The sequence below is a fragment of the Rattus norvegicus genome, chromosome 1 (genome assembly GCF_021556685.1).
Source record: "Rattus norvegicus strain SHRSP/BbbUtx chromosome 1, alternate assembly SHRSP_T2T, whole genome shotgun sequence".
Classification (NCBI taxonomy): Eukaryota; Metazoa; Chordata; class Mammalia; order Rodentia; family Muridae; genus Rattus; species Rattus norvegicus.
Window position 1 is genome coordinate 109,984,016 of NC_141534.1, and position 23,386 is coordinate 110,007,401.

The 23,386-nt window shown below is 47.5% G+C and overlaps 1 protein-coding gene and 1 long non-coding RNA gene across 3 annotated transcripts in view; one reads left to right on the forward strand and one right to left on the reverse strand.

The window, feature by feature from the left end:
• LOC147996810 (uncharacterized) overlaps positions 1 to 18,800 on the reverse strand; it is a 42,801-nt gene extending 24,001 nt beyond the window's left edge. The window contains exon 1 of the long non-coding RNA XR_015651650.1: positions 18,022 to 18,800. This is a non-coding gene — a long non-coding RNA (uncharacterized LOC147996810). The remainder of the gene's footprint in view (positions 1 to 18,021) is intronic.
• Positions 1 to 23,386, forward strand: part of Nav2 (neuron navigator 2) — a 658,517-nt gene that overhangs the window by 143,627 nt on the left and 491,504 nt on the right. The gene's annotated exons all lie outside the window — the stretch shown is intronic.

Below are 23,386 nucleotides of genomic sequence, written 5' to 3' on the forward strand. Positions count from 1 at the left end.
TAACACCATTCTGTTGTTTACACCCCTGCCTTGCCAACAGGTACAAAGAGGGAGCAGTGGACATTGCAAAGCATGGCCTGAGAACAGCACTAATTCCCTCCCAGCATCCTGATGTTAGTGTCCATGCATGACCCTACCCTTACACGGTCCCCATGGAATGTATGTCCTTTCTGTCTTTAATTACCCTGTGGCCATAATAGCTGAAGGAGAATTCAGACGTCCATTCTCCTCTTGGGAGATAAAAGCATGATCAAACTTCATGAAGATTCAGGCATGACTGCTTGTCCCTCTCCCAAGACAGCTATCACTGAAACGTACAAACAACAGGGGCCTTCGGTAGGAGATATCCCCTTGGGAGCCTGTCACCTGACTGCGACTCTCTTCCCAGTACTTGCAAGCACCCGTCTCACAGCCTTCCAATCCTTACCATAAATCTCCTACTATAAATGTAGAGCTCTCGTTTTTTATATGCAAAACTTAAGAATATTCTACTAATATGATCTGTTCAGGTGCAGAGTAAATATTTTTTTCAAACAAGAAAAGTGTGTTCTATCTCCAATGAGTTCAGAGAAGTTTCCATTTCTAGAGTTACAGACTCAGTAGCCTCATCAAGATGGTCGAGAAGGGTTTTTTAGGTTTTGTGTTTTTAATGAAATTTTGGAATCTTTGCATGTGCACAGTGAGATAGCTGATGAGTTTTCAGCTGATGAATTTATATTTCAAAAAGATACTATATCCATAGTCGGGGTAATTTATATAGTTTTTTTAAATAATTTGTGTATGAAACGAAGTTTCATGGTGTGGACGTTTTTACTGTGTCATGTAGATGCTCAGAACATCTCAGACCTGGGAGCAATTCAGATGTCAGTTTTGAATTGAGAATCCTCAACCCACGTTCCCAATTCTACCACTGTCAGGCATGCTGGCTACCATTATGACTGTGACCAATTACCTGACAAGCAGAGACTTAGGGCAAGTTTTGGCTCCAGTTAGAGAGGATATATGGGAAAGAAGAAAGCACGCTGGTGGGAGTGTGTTGTGTCAGCAGGAATGTGAGGCTTCTTGCTTACATCATGGTTGTGCGGGAAGCAGAGGCAGGTGAATGCTGGCATTCAGATGGCTTTCTCCCTGTTCTCTTTTTACTCAGACCAAGGCCCCAGCCCATGGGATAGTAGCACATACCCTCAGAGAGTGAAGTCTCCTCCTCTCAGTTAACTCTCGGAAAATGATATCACCCATGTATCCAGTGCCCTAAACGTTTCCTAATTCAGTGTTGGCAATCAAAGCCAGGCGGTCTAGAATAGAGGGATGGCTTAGCGAGTGAAGGTGCTCACCACCAAGCCTGCTGGCCTGAGTTTGATCCCTGGAACCCACACAATGGAAGGAGAGGGCTGACTCCTCTGACCTTCACATTGTGGCCCTGCTGCTGTCATTTCACTCTCAGTAGTGAGCATTATTTCTAGGTGACTAGATAATGTCCTCAGACCCACACACGTAATAACACCTTCCTCTCACTGATCCTCAAAACATCACGGTGCTCCTTCTCAGATGAGTTAAATCCTTTGTCCCACGTCCCTTAGCAAGCTAGTGAGGAGCCAGGGTACGACCTTATATGTCTTCAGAACCTGCATTCATAGCACTAAGCATCCTGGTCTCCAGATCTGGAGGGGACAAGGGTGAGATCCAGGTCAGAGTCACCTGATCACATGTTCTCATCTGGCCAATGAGATGACACTCCTTCTGTACTGCTGCCGTAACAGCTATGGGGAGAGCTGAGCCACACTGGAGACAGGGTCTTCCTGTAACTGCCCTCCCACAATGCTCTGAGAGCTGTCACCAGTCTGTCCTCTCCAGACAGATGCTTTTTCTCCTTAGAGAAAGTACATCGCTGTCCGAGGACATTTTACCTGCCAGGCCCTCACCTGTGTGGCTGCTTTCATTTCATCTGGGACTCTTACTCACAGGATGCCAGCTATGGGTTCCTTCGTTTGCGTGTCCAGCGGTTTCCCCCATTGTGCTTCTGTTTGGGGGCCCAGGAGTCCGAGCTACCTTCTGGTATCATCTACTTCATTTGTTTGCCTGTTTGATTCTTGCTCAACTCCCTGACTCAAGTACATGCTCCCTGGGAGCAGAAACAGATCAGCCACGCCTTGCTGTGCCCAAGAGTGCAGTGCATGGCTAATTGTTGTTCAAGTGATTTGGGTGAGCATGCTCTAGCACCCACCTCAGGTATGGCACTCTGTGAAGAGAAAACAATGTCAAGGTGAAGGGTACAGCCCATGGGCCCTAAGAGCTTGATGCCTCATAGGGGCGGAGGCAAAGCAGGATGCAGGGCAAATAAGAAAAGGATTTGAGCAAGGAAGGAAAGGAGAGAGCTCAGCGTGGGGTGGGAGGTGAGAGACAATCACTAAGCATCTGATGAAGTATGATAAATATGGGGATTATAGATGGCGTCGGGCCTGGGAAAGGCCCAAGGGGACAAGGCTCAGGGCTGCAGGGGTTCTGAAACAACTTTCTGGAGCCCAGGGAGTGAGGGTGGAGTAGAAGAGGCCAGCTTTGAGAGCACTGCCCCATAGCAGGAACCTAGATCTCATTCCTTACAGAAAAGAAGCCATGAAGACAGTTCACACTGATAACCAAGGAAGTAACTCTCGGGCCAGCATCCAGTGCTCACCCTGCTACTCTTTTTCTTTAAAGATCTGCTTGTTTTTTATTTTATGTGTATGAGTGTGTGCCCACACATATGTCTGTGTATCATGGGCTTGCAGTGCCCATGGAGGGCAGAAGTGGGTTGAATCCCCCAGAACTGGAGTTAAAGATAATTACAAGCTGCCATGCGGATGCTGGGAACTGAACCTGGGTCCTCTGGAAGAACAGCCAGTGCTGATCCATCTTTCTACCCCTTCATTCTGCTACTTTCCCATCATAAAATTGGCCCAGGAAATCTACGTCCGTGAGCCCATTTTCTCATTTGGAGTAGGTGAACCTTTACAAATGAATGTTGAGTAATTGGGGCTTCTGTCGTTGGTGTGGTTTGCACAGAACCAGCAGAGGATGTAGAAGGGGCTTGATTCAAGCTAGATCCCTCAGTCATGCTGTGGACTGTGACTTGACAGTGGCCATGGGGTAAGCAGGGGAGACAAGTACAAGGCAAAGAATTAGAAAACTGTTGGAATAGTTAGGAAAGCTCAGACTCGGAGCCTCTATGGTAGAAACCTGGTTAAAAGAGGCACAGCTGTACTTCAGCCCTAAAGACTAAGGGAACAGAGACCATAGGAGCCCCAAGTCGGTGAGGGTATAGAAACTCAGGTACAGACTAAGGGGAGACACAGCCCAGCCTAGCATGGGTCCCCCTGCCAGCTCTTTGCTTCTGTATCTTCTTTGGAAGACAGAGCCAGTTCTGAATCTCAGGAAGCTCCTGTACTGGGAAGGAGTGTCCCGTCATTTGTAATGAGTGATGCATTTTTAATTAAAATGGAAATCACTGGAGCATTCTGTAAAGTTTTACTTGGGGAATTTGCCTTCTTGCAGGCTCTGCCTTAATTAGCATTCTATTTATCCCTTATTAATAAATGATATCCAAGCAGTTCCTTCTGCCTCCTTTGATCTCAGGGTCTCGTCATTCATGAGACAAACTCTGTTCCTCACTGACAGTCAGAGATCAGTGGGCCCAAGCAGGTCCGACTTGGAGTTCGAGAGCTAGGGTTCTCAAAACATACCAGCAACATGGAGACTTTTTTTTGGTTATCTGGGGTCCAGAAGCTATCATGTGCACCTCCAAGGTTGAAGGTGGCACCTTCTGAAAACACACCTTTTTGATGGAGCCACTAAACTGGGCAGTTTAGACTCATGACAGCGGCCCTAGATTGATCAGTCAGGACCCAGCTCCAGGAGCTAGATGCCAAGGAGCACTTGCTGATCTTTGACCCAAAGTCAAGAAAGCTCAGTATGTCTTTCACGATCACAAAGCCAGGCAGCGAGTGCCAGAGAACCGTGGAAAGCTGATGTGCTGTGTTCTGTCTTACATTGGGGGCTTATGTGCATGGTCCTGATCAATGCTCTAAGCCAGGTAATAAGAGTAAAATAGCTTTACTCCAACCGCCTAGAAGACAGAACCAGCTGGGGTGAAATTCATCAGCCTCCTTACAGCTCTCCAGCTGTAAGACAGTTAAGGCTGAGACTGTGGACTGCAAGGCCCTCAGCTCCATTTGCTGAATTAGAACTGCACTCTCCCAGTTTGAACCTACTGCCCTGACTGTTCAGGGTAACATCCGGTCCTTTCTGCCCAGAGTGTGTGCACTAAGGACCAGCAGCGCTAGCCCATAGGTGTATATTAAAATGCAGGACCCAGACCCCACTACAGACTCATGAATCAGACCCTACACTTGGACAAGGTCCCAGGATGTGCCAATACTTGCTAAGCTTAAAAAACAAACTAGAGATCTGAGCACCTGCCATGTCTTAGTAAAGTTCAGGGTGCAGATGAGGCCTGTGACCTTGGCCATGAGCCAGATTCTGAAAGCCGAAAGCTAAGATTACCCTATATTCCCAGGTTGGCGCCATTGGACTTTGGGAAGATGGTACAGGAGCCAGGGGCCAGTCTTAGTATCCCCAAATGACTGGCAAATGCCTTTAGTTTTATCATAAGCACACAGTAGAGCCTGTCACACAGTAGGGCCTTGGTCACACAGATCTTTGCCTTTGTCAAGAGTTATAATAGGCCCAAAGTGTAGCTGGTTATTTAGGACAGTAGAGGATTGGATTGGCAATCACACGTGCCTTTGATTAATAAAAATGAAATGAAACAGAGATATGCGCTAATTGCCTTTCAGACACAGGGTTTATTTGGGACAATGCCTTTCAGATTGTGAGGCTCATGGGATAAAGGAGATTGTAAAACAGTTCATGACAAGTGGCACACAAATGTCAGTAACTGCAGTCCCAACGTTCTGACACCACTGTCTATGATTGTACCGGAATACATGTGTGCACATACAGAGAAAGGCGCATACGCATAAATAAAAATGAAATGAAATGAAAAGTTCTCTGATGGTCTGGAATGCCTCCTTATTTTTGGAGAGAGAGGGAGAGGGAGAGGGAGAGGGAGAGGGAGAGGGAGAGGGAGAGGGAGAGGGAGAGGGAGAGGGAGAGGGAGAGGGAGAGGGAGAGGGAGAGGGAGAGGGAGAGGGAGAGGAAAGAAGGGGAAGGGAAGGAGGAACGAAGGAAGGGAAAAGGGAAAGAAAAGGAAGAAAGAGAGCAGGAAGAAGGAAGGGATGGAGGGAGGGTGGGAGAAAGGGAAGGAAGGAAAGAAGGAAGGAAGGAAGGGAGGAAGGGAGGAAGGGAGGGAGGAAGGGAGGAAGGGAGGGAGGAAGGAAGGAAGGAAGGGAGGGAGGGAGGGAGGGAGGGAGGGAGGGAGGAAGGAAGGAAGGAAGGAAGGAAGGAAGGAAGAAAGGAAAGAAGGAAGGAAGGAAGAGAAAGAAAGTGTTACAGAAACCAGGAGAAGCAGCTGATGCCCCAGAGTGTGTTCCTGCAGCACTGTGGTTAGAGCAGCATCAACTGAAAAGGATGGTGCTGTGACAGTAACTAGCAGGGTAAACTGCCAGCTCTGTGTGTTCTAAGCTGGCCTATGCCACCTCCCATGGATGGCCTGTCACTGTCACTCCCTCATAACTGAGGAGATATGAAAAGCTTTATCCTAAGCTTCCTGCTTAAAGAGCGGCAGAGGCTGGGTTCCCAGCCAAGGCTCTCAAGCCCCTTCCTTTATGCATCTCCATGCCCACCTGCTACCCAGGTCCTGCTGAAGAAGCGGCTCATCCATTGGGCTGAGCCAGTTCAGTGATGGGCTTTGGGACCAGCTAACTCTGAGCAACCGCCAAGTGTCTCTTCCTGCCATTTGGTGAGTTTGAGATGGAGCAGCCTTAACCGGCTGTATCCAGACGGGCTGCCTTTAGTGCTGAGCACAGATCACAGGTACAGCAGCGTGTGTGTGTGTGTGTGTGTGTGTGTGTGTGTGTGTGTGTGTGTGTGTTTGTACATGCATGCATGTGCCTGTGTGTGTGAGTGTGCATGTGTGTGTGTGCGTGTGTGTGTGTTTGTACGTGCATGCATGTGCCTGTGTGTGTGAGTATGCATGTGTGTGTGCGTGTGTGTGTGTTTTGCTTGCTGTTTATGTGAATTAACTTCATTCCCCTTCAGTCCTCAGGCTGCTTGGGATCACTTGGTTCATCTAGACTGGCAGGGCATGAGGGCTGACCAATGAGCTTTGGATCTGTGTCTGGCGCCCCTACTCTGAGATTGCAAGTGCCTACCACCATGCTAACTTTGTACATGTGCGCTGAGCATCCCGAATTTTTGGATTACAAGTGCGTACCACTATGCCAGCTTTGTACATATGTGGGAAGCAGCATGTATTTTTTTCTTAAGTTAAATTCCATTAGTGCTTAAACTCTCTAGAATCAATGACTTTATCTCAACATTTAGAACTGAGTTTGGCCTGCTGTGGTGTTTAATAATAAATGCTTGCTGGATCACTTGGGACATATATAGCGAGGCCCTGTCTAAAGAAAAGCAAAAATTCATACATAAGCAAATAAAATAGATGCATAAGTAAATATAGAAAATCAAGAACCCTGTGTCACTTTCATCCCTCCCCCTGTCTCGTTGAGCCTGTGATGCCAGGTAGCCTTTACACTCCAATGTCACTGGAGTGTCCTAAGCTTCCTGTTTAAAGAGCAGCAGAGGCTGGCTTCCCAGCCAAGGCTCTCAAGCCCCTTCCTTTACCTGACCTGAGTCTCCTTAAGGTCGGGTACAACTGTGGTCTACAATCTAGGAGTGTGCATGTGAAAAGGAAAACAGATTCCAGATACTCAGGTTAATTTTTGACTCTTTTCCAAAATTGATCTGACCAAGATCTATTCAAGAAAAGCTCTCGGCAGAGCCTTCCCCCACTTGAGAGAAAGTAGACCCCCCTCCTCCATTCTGAATCTTACTGGATGATTACACGCATGCGCACACACGTTGCTGTACCTGTGTTCTGTGCTCTGCACTAAGGACAGCCAGCCTGGATACAGCCAGTTAAGGCTGCTCAGGAGTTTTATTGCCATGGTGCCCAAGGACCAAAAACCCACACTGGTTTAGTGTGAGCATTGTTGCTAAGCTGGGGAACCTTAGATATGCAGAGCTTCCAAGTTTTACCCGGTATCAATTCCAGTCACAATCAAGACGACTGAGTCCTTGGGCTTGTTTTGGGGGCTCAAAGGCTGGCCTAGAGAAGCTGTAGAGATGGCTCAGTGGTTAAGAGCACTGGCTGCTCTTCTAGAGGTCCTGAGTTCAAATCCCAGTAACCACACGGTAGCTCACAACCATCTGTAATGGGATCCTATGCCCTCTCCTGGTGTGTCTGAGGACAGCTACATAAAATAAATAAAACTTAAAAAAAAAACATAAGAGAGAAAAGGATCTGCCTAGAGGAAGTAGTACAGGTAGGGAATGCTGATTCCCCTCAAGGCTTTTGGGACATTTTCAGCATTATTTTCTTGTTTTGTTTTCAAACCGCAAAGTACAAAATCTATTCTTTTTCCAGTTTAGTAAGCTTTACACGATCGAGTTGGTTTAAACGTTCTCCTCGCCAGTCACATCATAAAATCTAATTATATTTGCTCTTAATTTTCTTTCGTTTTATAAACTGTGCTCTTTTATACAGTCTCTTGACATAAACTTTCTACACAAATCTGGTGATAACTTTTAACTACTGAGTTTAAAAGACGCTCAGACTTCAAACGTTTTTTTTTTTTCTTTTTTTTTTTAATCATTCTTTGGGGGAAGGGAGCACAGGGCTTGAAGCCCATGGAGACATGCAGCCATGTGGAAAGCCATTATCTGCTGCCATTTTGATTCAAGATCAAATGTCATGGGCATTTGAAGCCTTTTCACTGCTTCTGAACGTGATGCAGTCAGGGTCCTTCCTGACAAGTTATCAACAAGCAGGCAGGCTACAAACACTCAGGCCTCAATGGTTCTCTTGAAAGGGGTCTCCCTGTGTTCTGCTGATAATCAACCCACTGGCCATATTGAGGCAGCCACCTCCAAGGGGGAACCCACTGTTCCCCTCCTGATAGGAGCACATAATCCCATCAGTGTCCATGGAAGGTATGTGCCCGCTTCACTAGAGACAATAGGCCAACAGAAAGCGACACTTGTTCCCAGCAACTGAGGGGAGAAACAGGATTGGCTATTCCCAGCCGCCGTCTATAAAGGGTCTTGCCGAGCCCCTCAAGCCTGTTCTTTGTCAGGTTGCAGACTGGGAGACTCAGTCTGCCTTCCTCTACTGCATGGCTGCCACCCACCTTCCCTGAGCAGAATTCCCCTGAAGTCCCACAAAGACCGGTCTCTCAACCCCTTCTTCTGGAGATAAATCCGAGGACCTATGGGCCAAAAGTGGGACCTGAGTTTCCATGGCAGAGGAACAGCCAAATCCTTCATTCTTCACAAAGGACTCACAGTGGTGCCAGCAATAAAAATTGTAATGACTTTCTGGGCACCAAATATTTTTTTAATACACTGTGTATTCAACCCCAAAGTCTCCAAGCAGTTCTGTGTGGCCACTATAGTCACCCCAGCAAACTAGTTGAACAGTGGATAATACAGAGCTGCAGAATCTGGACGCAGGGAGGCAGACACATGGATAGCAGAGCTAAGCCCTCCTCAGGGCCTGACATAGAATGGCACCTTCTGTCATCTACTGTACCATGTTCTATACCTAAAGTGTGACTAGAGTTTCCACAGCATGGGCAAAGCCAAGCTGTTCCTAAAGATGGGGAAAGGGAGATGGAATGGCGCTCTCTCTCTCTCTCTCTCTGTGTGTGTGTGTGTGTGTGTGTGTGTGTGTGTGTGTGTGTGTGTGTGTGTGTGTGATATTGCCCAGGGGTGGGGCTGAAATGCAGGGGTAGGAGTGTGAATATAGACTTGGGTGTCAGTCACGTGATCCCTCTTCGGGGAATACAGGAAGCTGATGTCAGGCTTTTCTTGGCAATCTGGATGTCCTTGGGGCCATCTATAGAAGCAGCAGGCTGAGGGCAGAACTCCTCAGCTGTGCCTTCGGGCTCCTTCCGTGCTGAGAGATGGTCTTACAGCTGAGGCCCCAGATCTCCTTGCCCCATTGGAGAGAGAGCTGAGGCCTCAGGCTTCAGGCTGAACGAAAGGCCCATTCTGACATGGGACATGCTAAAATGACATGTCGTGGGGATTTGTAGGCCTCCCTGGAGCTATTTTCTCCAGGGGGTCATTTTATTTAGTTCCAATTGGACTCTGTGATTGGTCTCATCCAGGGCCAGCTGGTGTCCAGGCTCCATATGGTAAGGCCTAGGAAAATGCCATGTTCCAATTGAAATATACTCTGCCGTGCTGTGGGCCACTGTAATTGCCTCTGACTGGAAAAGGGCTTTGATTTTTAAAAATGAAGCTAGGAAGTAATCTCTCCACTTCCGATTTGTGGTAGTGATGGGCCAGTGTCTTCCCCATTAATTCAGACAGACACAGCATGGAAAAGACAGGCAGGGGCCTCGGTGGCTAGCGAGGCCCAAGGAGGGCTCAGTGTGGGAATCTTTACTGCCTAGCCTTGACATGTGGTCTCAGCCCGTCACACTCTGTAGCTAATGTGATGCTGCCCATCCTTTAGCAAATCCTCCCACACATAGAATGACTAATAGATGTGCTTTAGGGGACACAGTCCACCTGCCACACACCATGCTTAGCATTTTACCCTGAGGAAGAACTCGTGATTATTCCCATTTTGCAGATGGAGTAATACGAGTCACAGAGAGTAAAGGAATGCACCAACAGCTCCATAGGCAATACATTTTCGCAATAAGGGTTCCTCTAGGGCCCAAGCTCTTAAGCATTTTGCCCTGAGCTTTGTTTAAGAGACGAAATCACCTAGGACTGTTCCTTAGAAGGCAAATGGTGCTGAGGGCTTTACCGATCCTGTCTGTTGTCTGAAATAGTTCTTATGAGAGCCACTTTAGAGATGAGGACCAGACCAAGCACTCAGAGCTGGGAGTCAGCTTGTGGAAGTTAAAACCTTCAGGGATGAGATCCCGTGGTGGAAGAGATTGAGGTTTGGGAATCCAAGGCTTTGTTCATTATGAGCCAGAAAGTGGCCATGCCCAGAGGTCTGCCTGGCTCAGAGCCCGAGCTCTTCTTTTCTCTCCTGTTCACTCTGTGGTTCCCCAACAGCTGGGGTGGCCTTTCTGGCATGGAAGAAAGCCACCCCTCTTTAGTAAATGCTTCCTGTCACTGCCCAAGTGTATGTCTTTTCATTGGTGAGGACCATCTGGCTAGAAGGTCCCCCTCCCCGAAGTTTCTGCTTCATGTCCCTGGAGTCTCAGAAACCGGGAACCATGTCTGGAGCCGCTGGCACCAACCAACATGTGATCTCCGCTGTCTCTGATAATCGCTGCTTGTAGTTGTGGGTGTGCATGTGGCCATGCATGTGTGCGTGGAGGCCAGAGGTTGATGAAGGGTGTCTACTTCAGATACTCTCCACCTTCAAAAAATATCATTACATTTTCATTCATCATTCATCGTGTGTGTGTGTGTGTGTGTGTGTGTGTGTTATGTGTAGTGTGTGTGTGTGTGTGGTGTGTGGTGTGTGTGTGTGGTGTGGTGTGTGTGTGGTGTGTGTGTGTGTGTGGTATGTGTGTGTGTGGTGTGTGGTGTGGTGTGTGTGTGTGTGGTGTGTGGTGTGTGTGTTATGTGTAGTGTGTGTGTGTGTGTGTGTGGTGTGTGGTGTGTGTGTGTGGTGTGGTGTGTGTGTATGTCTGTGTGGCGTGGTGTGGTGTGTGTGGTGTGGTGAGGTGTGTGTGTGTGTGTGTGTGTGGTGTGGTGTGTGTGTGTGTGCTGTGGTATGTGTGTGTGGTGTGTGTGTGTGGTGTGGTTGTGTGTATGTCTGTGTGGCGTGGTGTGGTGTGTGTGGTGTGGTGAGGTGTGTGTGTGTGTGTGTGTGGTGTGTGTGTGTGTGGTGTGGTGTGTGTGTGGTGTGGTGTGTGTGTGTGGTGTGGTGTGTGTGTGTGTGTGTGGTGTGTGTGTATGTGTGGTGTGTGTGTGTGATGTGTGTGGTGTGTGCGTGCATGTGTGTGTGTGTGGTGTGGTGTGTGTGGTGTGTGTGGTGTGTGTGCATGTGTGTGTGTGTGGTGTGGTGTGTGTGTGGTATGGTGTGTGTGTGTGGTGTGTGTGTGTGTGTGTGCTGTGGTATGTGTGTGTGGTGTGTGTGTGTGGTGTGGTTGTGTGTATGTCTGTGTGGCGTGGTGTGGTGTGTGTGGTGTGTGTGGTGTGTGTGCATGTGTGTGTGTGTGGTGTGGTGTGTGTGTGGTATGGTGTGTGTGTGTGGTGTGTGTGTGTGTGGTGTGTGTGTGTGGTGTGTGTGTGTGTGGTGTGTGTGTGTGTGGTGTGTGTGTGTGGTGTGTGTGGTGTGTGTGCATGTGTGTGTGTGTGTGTGCGTGTGTGTGTGTGCGCGCGCGAGTGCGCGCGCACGCGCGCGCGTGTGTGTGTAGAAGCACACTTTCAGCAGGGCAAAGGATAGGGTTGGAGATAACAGTGTAGACACCGGTGCCCATACAGGCCAGGTTCAAATCTCAAGTCCCCACGATTTATCATTCATGCACTAGTGTTGCAGGCAGGCACCAAAGACCTGAACTGCATCTTGTCTCCCTCGATGGGGAATATGAAGGCTTGAGCAGGCTTGAATAGGCCCTCCTGAACTCTGGTGTACTTGAGAAACCTGCTTTCAGGAGGAACTGGATCTCCTGTGAATCTTCCTCCTATTCCTCACCGTGGGCTGGTTTCTGTCACCTTGTCCAGCCGGAGTCAGGAAGGCAGAGGTGATTAGGAGAGGGAACCCTGACTTTAGAGGCAGGCACAGTTAGAGGTGAGCGCAACTCTCTGACCTGCCATGAAAGTCTTCTGTGCAAGTCCTTCCCACTGTCAGTCAGATTCAGGGTCACCGAAACCCTACAGAGGGCAAAACCCCTACAGAGGGATTCAGCTGCTTGTGTAAGAGAGGTCTGCAGGAAGGCCATCCTGGGGTGCCCCGTGTGGGGTGTGGAGCGCAGTGGTGAGACGAGCCTCCAGGCAGGAGCTGTGCTGACTGCTGGGCAGTGCAGCCACTCTCAATCCTCAGCTCTCCACAGCCACCTGGGGTAGTAACTGCTGAGAAACGAGGGAGGGACAGGTTGCCCTGGAAACCAACTCGGTGGAGTTAGCAACTCCAGCTAATCATCCAAGGCATTTGGGAAGGGGGTTCTGTTATTTAAATTGCCTTGAGAGAGTGCGCGTAAGATTTTACTTCCCATCGAGAGTGGATACTCCACATGTCTGTCTCTCCTTCTCCTATCCCTTTCTTTACTAAAAGTTACTTTAACTGTGCCGGCTATTGTGGTCTCCATCTTCTCTTCCTTCTGCCATCTCTCTCCCTAGCGTAAGGAACTGTAGTTAAAAAGCATAGTTTATTTTCTGAGCCCTGGTGCAATTCCGTCCTCACACATAACGAAGACCTCCTAGGTCCTTCCATCAGGAGAACTTCTGCTCACCTTCAGCTGAGACAGGCCGTAATGGACCTTTGGATTAGGAAGGCTCGGGTGTTCAGAGTGGGAGGTGTAGCATCAGAGCCAAGTAATGCAAGGACACGGGAAAGGCATCTGAATGAGTCAGGAACTTACAGAATTACAGATACGGGATCCAATTGAATGAGTTACCGGCTACAGTTCAACTAACCCAACGTGGTCAGCTGGGTAGTTCCGCTGGTCTTCTGTTCAGCTGGAATCCTGGAGAAATAGGCTCTAATAGATGTGCTGGCAAGTAAGTGCAGACAGGTGAAGAAAAAAGAATTCTTCCTTCCTCCATTGTCCTCATGTAGGTCTCCAGCGGAAGGTATGTCCCACATTAAAGGTGTACGTTGATCTGGATCAAAAGCTTGTGTCCTCCACCCTCAAGATCTGGATCACAGATGTGCTCTCTATTTCTGGATTCTAGAGTTCGTTCCAGATATAGTCAAGTTAATAATTCAGAGTAACCACCATGATCCACCCCTTGTCAACTTGAAACAAATCATATCTCATGTCCGAATGAAAATAATAGCCAGGTCCTAGTAATGTCTAGCATGGCATAACTACCCCTCCTATGACCGAAAACACATTGTAAGTTTAGGAATAGGTCAGTGTCCCTTGGGGAGCATCCTTTTAGTATATCAAGCTTAAATGTGATAACTGCTAATAGTCTCTTAATTGACGTTAAAGAAATAGAAAGGTAACACAAATATCTGTACAAATGCATTCTTAACAAAATAAAACAGGAGCACTCATGTCGATTACAATCCTCATTTCTGCATCTGACCTTAGATGGCCTTTATAACTACCTTCCTCTATTGCACATTCAGTATTTCCTCCACCCTCCACAAGCACCTCAGCAGGTTGTGCCTCTTTTCCTAGAGGAAGGTCCCATACTTTCATTCCTGATGGGTCTGTAGCCCTCTGTATCCTGCCTGGGTGAGGCTGTCGTAGTTTCCCATTGACTTTAATCACAGGACATGGTACTACTAACAGGCTCTCTAAAAGATCTCCAGCACTCCAGACATAATCCTTCTTACCTCCATTGTAGAGAGGCAATCCAATTTCCCCATGTTAATCTGGATCTTTCACACCTCCTAACACTGTTATTCTTTTCTTAGCCTGTTGGTTTAAGGGCATAAGAAGCCCAAAGTGACCAGGGAGAAGTCTGAGCCTCCAGTTGAATAGAATGTTGTGGCTCTTGGCAAGAGTGCTCTCCCCTCTAGAACCAAAACTTCTAGGCCAGCAGTATTTAGGGTTGCAGGAACAGGAAGCAGAAACTTTCCTAATGGGTATCTAGGAGTGATAGTGAGTAGAACTATTCCCTTTTCCACCCCTTGATTCCTGGACCCACCATGGACTCTGGTTATGGACAAACCATAACATATATCAGACCCTAATTCAAAGCATATACTGCCTTCTGAAGAACTCTGCCCCAGCCCTCTATGCTTCTGCCACCTAATTGTGGCTGTAACTGTGTCTACCAAAGGCCTTTCCATCTTTCTATCGGGCCAGCTGCTTTAGGATGGTGGGGAACATGGTAAGACCAGTGGATTCCATGACTGTGGGCCCCCTGTCGCACTTCTCTGGCTGTGAAATGAGTTCCTTGGTCAGAAACAATAGTTATGTGGAATACCATGATGGTGAATAAGACATTCTGTAAGTCCACGGATGGTGGTTTTAACAGAAGCATTACATGCAGGAAAGTCTAATCTGTAACCAGAATAAGAATAAGTATCTACTAAAACATTGTCCTTTCCACAGAGGAAGTGGTCTAGTGCTGTCAACCTGCATCCAGGTTGCTGACTGGTCACCTGGGAAAATGGTGCCATATCTGGGGCTCAGTGTTGGTCTCTGCGGTTGGCAGATGTGTCACTCAGCAGCAGCTATAGCCAGGACAGCCTTGGTGAGTGGAAGTCTTTGTTATTGAGACCATGTATAATCCCCGTCTCTGCTACCATGGACACTGTGCATGTTCCCATTGGGCCTGGACAGGAATAGCTGAGGAAAGACGTTGACTATCCACAGAATAGATCATCCTATCTACTTGATTTTGAACTCCTCTTCGGCTGAGGTTACCTTTTGGTGAGCATTTACACGGGACACAACTATCTTCACGTCCTTTGCCCTTTGGAGAGATCTATCCACACACTCCTTCCCCAGATATTTTTGTGATCAATTTTCCAATCATGTTCTTTCCAAGTCCCTGACCATCCAACCAACCCATTGTCTGTAGCCCACGAGTCAGTGAACAATCACACATCTGGCCATTTCTTCTCCCAAACAAACTGCAATGTCATGCTTCCCGAAGTTCTCCCCACTGTGAGGATTTCCCTTCCCCAGTATCTTGCAGGGCTGTCCCAGAAAGGGCCTGCAGTGCTCCTCTTCTGGGTGCTGAACCACCCAAAGCTAGCAGTTTTCCCAATCACTTGGTATATGGGCCAGAGTAACACACCCAAGTGAGGAATGTGCTGTCCGCAGAATCCAAATAGTCCCTTTAAACATTGTGCTTCTTTCTTGGTGATGGGAGGGGCCGGGTGCAATAACTTATCTTTCACCTTAGAAGAAATATCTCTGCAGGCCCCACACCACTGCACTACTAAGAATTTCACTGAGGTAAACGGTCCTTGAATTTTGATTGGATTCATTTCCCATTCTGATATGAGTGTATGTTACCCACGAGTCCAAAGTGGTTGCTACCTCCTGCTCACCTGCTCCAATCAGTATAATGTCATCAGTATAGTGCACCAGTGTGACATTTTGTGGAAGAGACAGATGATCAAGATCCCTTCTAAGTTATAACACATGGCAAGGGAGTTAATGTATCCCGAGGCAAAACTGTAAAGGTATACTGTTGGCCCTGCCAACTGAAAGGAAATTCCTTCTGGTGGTCCTTATGGACAGGCACTGAGAGAAGGGCATTTGCTAGATCAATAGCTGTGTATTATGTACCAGGAGATGTGTTAATTTGCTCAAGTAAGCACTTCTGTTACAGCAGCTCCAATCCGAGCACTACCTGATTTAGCTTTCAATAGTCAACTCTCATTCTCTGTGATCCATCTGTCTTCTTCCCTGGCCAGAGAGGAGAGTTAAAGGGAGATGTGGCAGGAACCACCATCCCTGCATCTATCAAGCCCTTGATGGTGGCACTAATTTCTGCAATTCCTCCAAGGATATGATACTGGTTTTGATTCACTATTTTCTTTGACAGGGATAGCTCTAAGGCTTCCATTTAGCCTTTCCAACCATAATAGCCCTCACTCCACAGGTCAGGAAAACTATTGACAACTTCTAAGTATATCTATCCCAATTATACATTCTGAAACTGGGGAAATAGCCACAGGATGAGTTAGGAGTCCTTCTGGACCTATTGTGAGTCAGACCTTAGCCAAAACCCTATTATTCCATAAGCCCCTATGTTAAATGGAAGGCCACAATGTTTCTTGGGATCTCCTAGAACCAACATCAGTTCAAAACCAATATCCAATAGACCCTGGAAAGTCCGATTGTTTCTATCCCCCAGTATACCGTTACCCTTGTAAAAGGCTGTCAGTTCCTCTGGGGGAAGAATTGGAGAAAGGCTAACAGCAAAACTTTTAAGGGTCTTATCAAGATCCTTCCTTAGGGGAACCTGGCCACCCCTTCATTCAAAGGATTCTGGGTCTGCAAACTGGCTCAAGTCTGGAAATTGGCCAAGATTGCCTTTTGCCACAATCCAATGTAGCCTTTCTTTCATTTGTTTGAGAATGTTCCTGCTTATACAGATCAAACAGAAATGCAGTAGGCTTATTTCATGCCTGGGAACACCTTGACCGATTAGCCAGTACCAAAAGTCCATACAAGCCTTGCCATTGTAAAATTCACCTTTGTGCTTCACAGGTTAGGTCATTAGGAATGTTGTTTTGTCAATGCTGCCTTTTGTGATAACCACAATTCATTGCCGCCACCTGGCCCTTGCTACCTCGGGGCCCAATTAACCCATTGCATTTAATTCATCCAATTGAGGGGCAGCGTCTCCAACCCTAAGGTCTGGCACAAGGAAAAGGGTAAGAACAAAGCTCTTCAAATGTGCTGGTTCCCCTCTCACCGTTTTGCGTCTTATAGGATTTCTGGAGAGCATGTCCTCTGGGCCTTCCCGTTATGGAGGATTAGGTTTTACACAGCGTGCCCACTCTAGCACTGCAATTTCCCCAGTCTTCCAGTCCTTTCCTCAACATTAAGCCAAGGAACATCAGCCATCTTCAACTCCTCTTCAGTAGGCCATCTTCCAGTAGGCTTCAACCAACCAGTCAAACAAACTTTGGAGACTTTTTTTTTAAACTGTGTGAGCTTACATATTAAACCCAGAATCTCCGCTCAGAGGGCCCATATCGATAAACTCAGCCTGATCTGGTTTTACATTTCTTCCACCATTATCACACATCCTTAAAATCCATTCTCACACACATTCCCCAGGCTTGTACTTGAATGAATTAGCAAAATCATGAAGCTCTTTAGTAGTGTAGCAGGACTCCTCATAGACTACACTCTCTACCTCCCCTCTAGGGGCCTGCCTTGCTGACACCCTCTTATGCCGAGAGTTGGATTTTCATTGTAATTCAGCCAACCATATAATAATGACTTTGGTTTGATTTTTCTACAACCTGAGCTGTGCAACTGCTGGAGAGAAGATTCTCTTCAAGGACAGACTTAGAAAACTTTAGATTGTTTATTCGCAGCCAGAGCTGGTCAATTTTATCGTGCAGCTCATCTCTATCCATTATCAATTTGTCCGGAGATGCTAAGAGAAGCCAACCAGCAAAATTACTGTCCTCATGTCCCTCCAAATTGTCAAAAAGTTTCATATACCGGGTCACCAAGTCAGTTGCCACTCACAATGGATCAAGATAATCAAAGACATTTATCTCTTTAACTCTGAAATATAGTTTCTACCATGGGCTTTTAATACTCTCTGAGCTCCCACGAGAGAGAGAGAGAGAGAGAGAGAGAGAGAGAGAGAGAGAGACAGAGAGACAGAGAGACAGAGAGACAGAGACAGAGAGAGAGAGACAGAGAGACAGAGACAGAGAGAGACAGAGAGAGACAGAGAGACAGAGACAGAGAGAGAGAGACAGAGAGACAGAGACAGAGAGAGAGACAGAGAGACAGAGACAGAGAGAGAGAGATAGAGAGATAGAGAGAGAGAGAGAGAGAGAGAGAGAGAGAGGAAAGGTTTCAGTAGCTGAAAGTGCTGGTGAATTATAAAGCTTATTCCAGATCCTTAAACGATCATTCTTATACCTCTGTTCCTCTAGAACCACTTCTGGTAGCAAAATCTATATTAATTCAGGTTATCTAAAGTCACAGAACTTATGGAATAAACCTATAGATATATAGTCAGACAGACAGACAGACAGATATGGGATTTATTGGGATGACTTACAGGCTGCAGTCCAACTAGGCCAACACTGGTCAGCTGTGAATGGAAAGAGCTCAGTCCCACAAGAATAGGCGTTTCATCTGGTCTTCTGTATAAGCTGGAATCCCAAAGAAGTATGCTCCAGTGGATGTGCTGGCTGCATAAGTACAAGCAGAAGCAGGCGGAGAATGAAAGAACCCTTCCTTCTTCCATTGTCCTTATATAAGTCTCCATAAGATGGCATGGCCCAGATTTAAAGGTGTTCCTCCAGGTCTGGATTAAAGACATGTGTCGATCTGGTTCAAAAGCTTGTGTTTTCCATCTTCAAGATCCAGATCAAAGGCATGTTGTCCTTCTGCCTCGAGTTCTAGACCACAGGTTCTGGAGTGACGCTCATTCCAGATCTGGTGAAGTTGACATCTGAGACTAGCTCCCACAGCACCCTCCTGCCTTTTGTGCTGACATCAGCCCTAGCATATCTGCTTCCAACAGCAGCTTCCTACCGCATGCCCTGCAAGCAGCAAGGATAATTATAGATAACCACCCCCCCCATCACCCCCAGGGCTGCCTCTCCAGGTTAACTGAGAGTCATGACTACCCACGATGGTTACAAAGGAACTGCAGAGGCCAATGGAAACCAGAAGCAGATCCATGAAAACAGAGCTTGAAAGATGCTAGGACACGTGCCATGTCTACCCCCAAATGGATGTTAGTGGCTCTCACACCAAAGCCAGGCCTGACCGTGACCTGCAGAGCTGTTCATACGAACCAGCTTCCTCCTGGGCTCTCTACCTGCAAACTCTGGGTTCACCCTTTAAAGCCAACCTTGCCTTTTCCTGCTCACGTGCTGCTGCTCGAGGCCTTTCTGTGGTTGCAGGCATCTAAAACAGTTGGTACATGAGATGCTCAGGCACTGAGGGGAGGCCGTGGGCTCCCAACTGCTTTCTGTCTTTGCTACTTGCTTGGCTTCCAGAGTTTTTATCCCATGTTCCCTGTCCTTGGCATTATTTACTGAGGAAGTGATGGGGGCTTAGGGTCAGGGAAGAAGTAGAACTCCGGAGACCCATTCTCTTTATTTTTATCTGATTCGTTAGGTACTAGGGGCTCAAACCCAGGGCACTGGGGATATTATGCAAATGCTCTATCACTGAGCAGCACTGAATAACACCCCTAGACCCGGGACATTTTTATTATCTTACTTTAGCTATTTTCACTTTCAAAGAAAGATAAAAATGTCTTTAAATGATGGTGATGATGGTGGCAGTGATGGCTATGGTGCTGGTGATGATGACAGTGTTGCTAATGGTGGTGATGGTGGTGGTGATGGTGATGGTGGTGATGGTGGTGATGGTGGTAGGCTGCAAATGTTGCCTTTTCTACAAGGAAAGGGCTAGCTTTTAAGGTATTTTCAGTTCCATTGACACTTTAAGCAAATCAATGATATTCTGGATGCTACAAGCTTCAGAACTTGGTGGGTGTATGAAAAAGAAATTATAGGGGTTGGAGAAAGGGTAATCAGCATGGTTGTCAGTCATCTCTGACAGGTGGGAATACTCAGCTTTTAAGAGCCTGCCAACCTGAGACGAATGGCCCAGCTATGGTAGAGCAGGCAGAGACTCAAACTCAGGACCTGGCTCTCTGTTTTACCTGTATCAATTCACTGAGTGTACTTAGCCATGGCGTGCACTGCTTGCCAGGTTCATCACTTCCTCAAAGGAAATCAGATGTCTGTAGAACGGTTACTAGCCTTCACCCCCAAGAGCAAGCCCTCCTATGAGCCTCTTTCTTTTAGGAGGCCAGCCTGCACCCTGGGAAAGAGACCAGTTCATTCCCATCCTGTAGGTACCATCCCTGTGGCTGAGATGGCAAATTGTTGGCTCTCGGCCATGGTGAACATCACTGCAGGAATGAGGCTTTAGGAACCACGGAAGGCCAGGCAGAGTGGCTCATACCTTCAGTCTTAGCATTTAAGAGGCAGAGGCAGGAGGATTCCAGCAAGTTCAAGGCCAGCTTGAGTTAAAGAGCAAGTTTGAGGCCAGTTAGGTCTCTATGTCAGGATCCCCTTTCAAACAAACAAAAGCCATGGATCTCATTGTCCTGAGCCAGGGTCTTCCTCCATGGCCAGAGTGGACTCTTCCTGCCACACTGTCCTCAGGTAAGGACATTACAAACGTTCTAGACACTCTCTGTTTTGCTTGTGGGTTTGCTGTTGTTGTTGTCTTGTGCAGTTGGCTGTTTTAAGATGGGTGCCAGAGTCTTACATTTTTCAGCCCAAGGTGACTGACCTCAAATGTATGACTTCAGCCTCTTGAGTGCTGGATTATGAGTCTGTGTGACTGCTCCAGGCTAAACCTTCTCTTTTGTGTACACTCCTAAAAAGCCAATATTTTGGATTAAGATGGCTACTCCTTCTCTTCTGCATTTGAGCTGGGGTCAAGGATAACAAAGATATCAAAGATAACTTACATCTCTTTAAATTGTCTCAAACTTCACCACCAAAAGTCACCCTCTTGTTTCTGAGTGACACCCAAGTGGGACATTTCTTATCCTCTGGAAGTTTGGGCTGAGTTTCCACAGCTGAGGATGAATGTTTACTTTCTAAAGACATGGACTGGGCCACCCTCATCAGACTGGCTAAGAAGAACCCCCATCAGGCAGGTACCTTCTGCCTGCATCGGGTAGCAATGTGAGAATGGAGGTATGCAGAAGCTTCTAGGACAGCTGAGAAAAAGAGAGGTGGGAGACTTCAAAAGGGGGTGTTATGTTGTGTTTGAAGAGTACACACATTTAATATAGATTGTTTAACCAGGAATGATGCCCTGCATCTGAAATCCAAGATGTTTTGAAGGCTTCCACCCAACACTTCTTGGGTTTGAAATCATATGGAGTAAGACCCTGGAGTTTGTCTCATCTTATTCCTGGGTGAATACTTGCTGGGCCCTTGGTAACCTGTAATGTCCCTCCCTCGGCTTCAGCTATCTCTTGACATTGACAGAGTATGTGGTCACCTAGTAAAGGTCCTTTCGAGAAGGGGATACTCCTAAGTCTGAAGCAAAGTAGTAAAGTAGGCACCATAAAATCGATCTTCTTTCAACTAGTGGAAAGTACTCAGTGGCTGGTGACCAGGCTAAGCCAATAGGAGATGACCCACCTTGGAGGATTCCTGACCAGTTGAGGGATCTCTAGGCACAGAAATGGATGCAAACTGAGCTGGCAGCAGCTTGGAGGAGCAAGAAGCTGTCCCATGATCCTTCCTGAGTCCCAAGAGATACACTGTAGATACCCGAGCACCCAAACTACTCCACAAGCCTGAAGTCATCTGTCCTGCTGGGGACATCAGAAACCAGCAGTAATAATATTATGCCCATGAAATGTGCCCTTCTCTAGTACCCACTGACCCTTGCCTTTTGCTCTGGAGAAGCCATAGCAGGACAACAAAAGGAGGAGACACAGCATGACATAGGACCTGCCTTCTGGTTTGCTGCAGACGGCAGTTCACAGCCACCCAGACAGTAACTCTGCCAGTGACGGAAGCTCACAGAGTTGAATAGGAGCTCCAACTTTAGTGTTAAACTGAGGACTTTTACCCTGTCCCCCAAAACGAGATTGTTTTCAGACCCGAATTTAATCAAGAAAATCCCAGGCCCAGCTAGAGATCCCACCTAGAGATCTCCTAGGAAGGGGATTGTGACATGGTACCTAAAAGGAAAAAATGGCTATTTCCAGTGAGCACTTGAGGAAATTTGCCTGGCAAAGGAAGTTAGTGCTAAGAACTCCCGGGTTCTCCCTGAGCTCCCTGGAGAATTTGGAATGGAAAGGCATAATAGTACGCATTTATCAAGCACATGCTGTGTGCAGACGAGGCTAGAACCCTGATACTCACACCTCACTCATTCCTCCTGGTCATCTCATGTGGACTTAGCCATTTCCTCCCCAACAATGTGAACGGTAAGACCCTCAGAGGTCAACTGAATGGGCCAAGGTGGTGGGTGCATAATAAATCTGGAACCGAGATTTGAATACACAGCTCTTACTGCTCAGGGGTCGAGACTGCCTATCCACTCACTGGTTCATCTTCAGGCACCGCTTCTCTAGGCACCCCATCTTGAAGCACCCTCTATAAAAAGCTCCTTTTTCTCCCACATGGCCCCATGGCTTCTCAGAGATTAGGACCACCCTCTTCTATCACTGTTTTGCTATAAGAACTTGGTGGGGCAATGGTCTTATTTGGAATTGCAGTCAAGTTCTCTATTCATGTAAACCAAACTCTGAGTACCACAGTGGTAAGGACCATGGGAACCTTCCTTACCTTTTCCTCTCTCTCCTCTCTGCTTTCTCCCTCCCCTTCACTCCCCTCTTTTCTCTTCTCCTCTCTTCTCCTTTCCTCTTCTCTGTTGAGGTTGTGATCCAAGACTCTTCTGCCCCACAGATACCCCCTACATTACAGGCTGCCCTTGCTATGAAGAGACATGCCCTAGCCATGCAAATCCCCTTGGCTGTGTCGTGGCCTCGGGTGGCTGTCCCTGGCCAGGACCCTCCTGAGTGCAGTCACACTTCTCCCCATCTCCTCACACACCCTCCCTCCGGGCCTCACCACCCACCAGGTGTGCAGTTTCTCAGCTTCCTGTGTGTGTCGGCTACAGGAACTCAGAGGTTGCGTACAGGGTTTAAGAATAGCAGCTTTAGCAGATGTCTTGTCAAAACAGAACGAGAAGCTGTGAAGAAGGAGTCTGTGAAGCCAGTCATGTCCTGCTTTCTTTGTTTCTGCAGGAAGGCAGCGATGGGAAAACATCCATCTTTTAGAGTAACGCCTTTCTCCCTTGAAGTGAACTTGAATACTGAACTTCCAGTATTGTTCTGGACTGAAGTCATTGCCTTCCTTACCTTTTCCTCTCTCCCCTCTGCTTTCTCCCTCTCCTCTCCTCTCCTCTCCTCTCCTCTCCTCTCCTCTCCTCTCCTCTCCTCTCCTCTCCTCTCTTCTCCTCTCCTCTCTTCTGCTGAGGATGGTGATCCAAGACTCTGCTACCCCACAGTCCATAAGCTTCTGAGTTTTTCGGGTCCTCTGTGGAGGAAGGGGGCCAGTGAATTATTAATGAGGGCCCCTGCTCCTGTGGCTAAGTTAGAGTGGCCCAGATCTTGATGAAGCAACACAGGGCAGAACCCTGTAGGGAGCAAGAAGGGTTAAAGAAAAAGTGGGTGGCCATTTGCCCGCCCCCCCAACTCCAGGGGTTCCAACCGGCCAGAGCCAGATGGGGGCATCCCAGGGACAAATGGAACCGTCAGAGTGTGCAAGGTGTCCATTGGGAATTCACAGCTTCTAGTTACTGAGGGCTCCCTCACGCCCTCCCTCCGCCCCTCTTTGAACACAAACTCCAGAAAACTGGGGCAG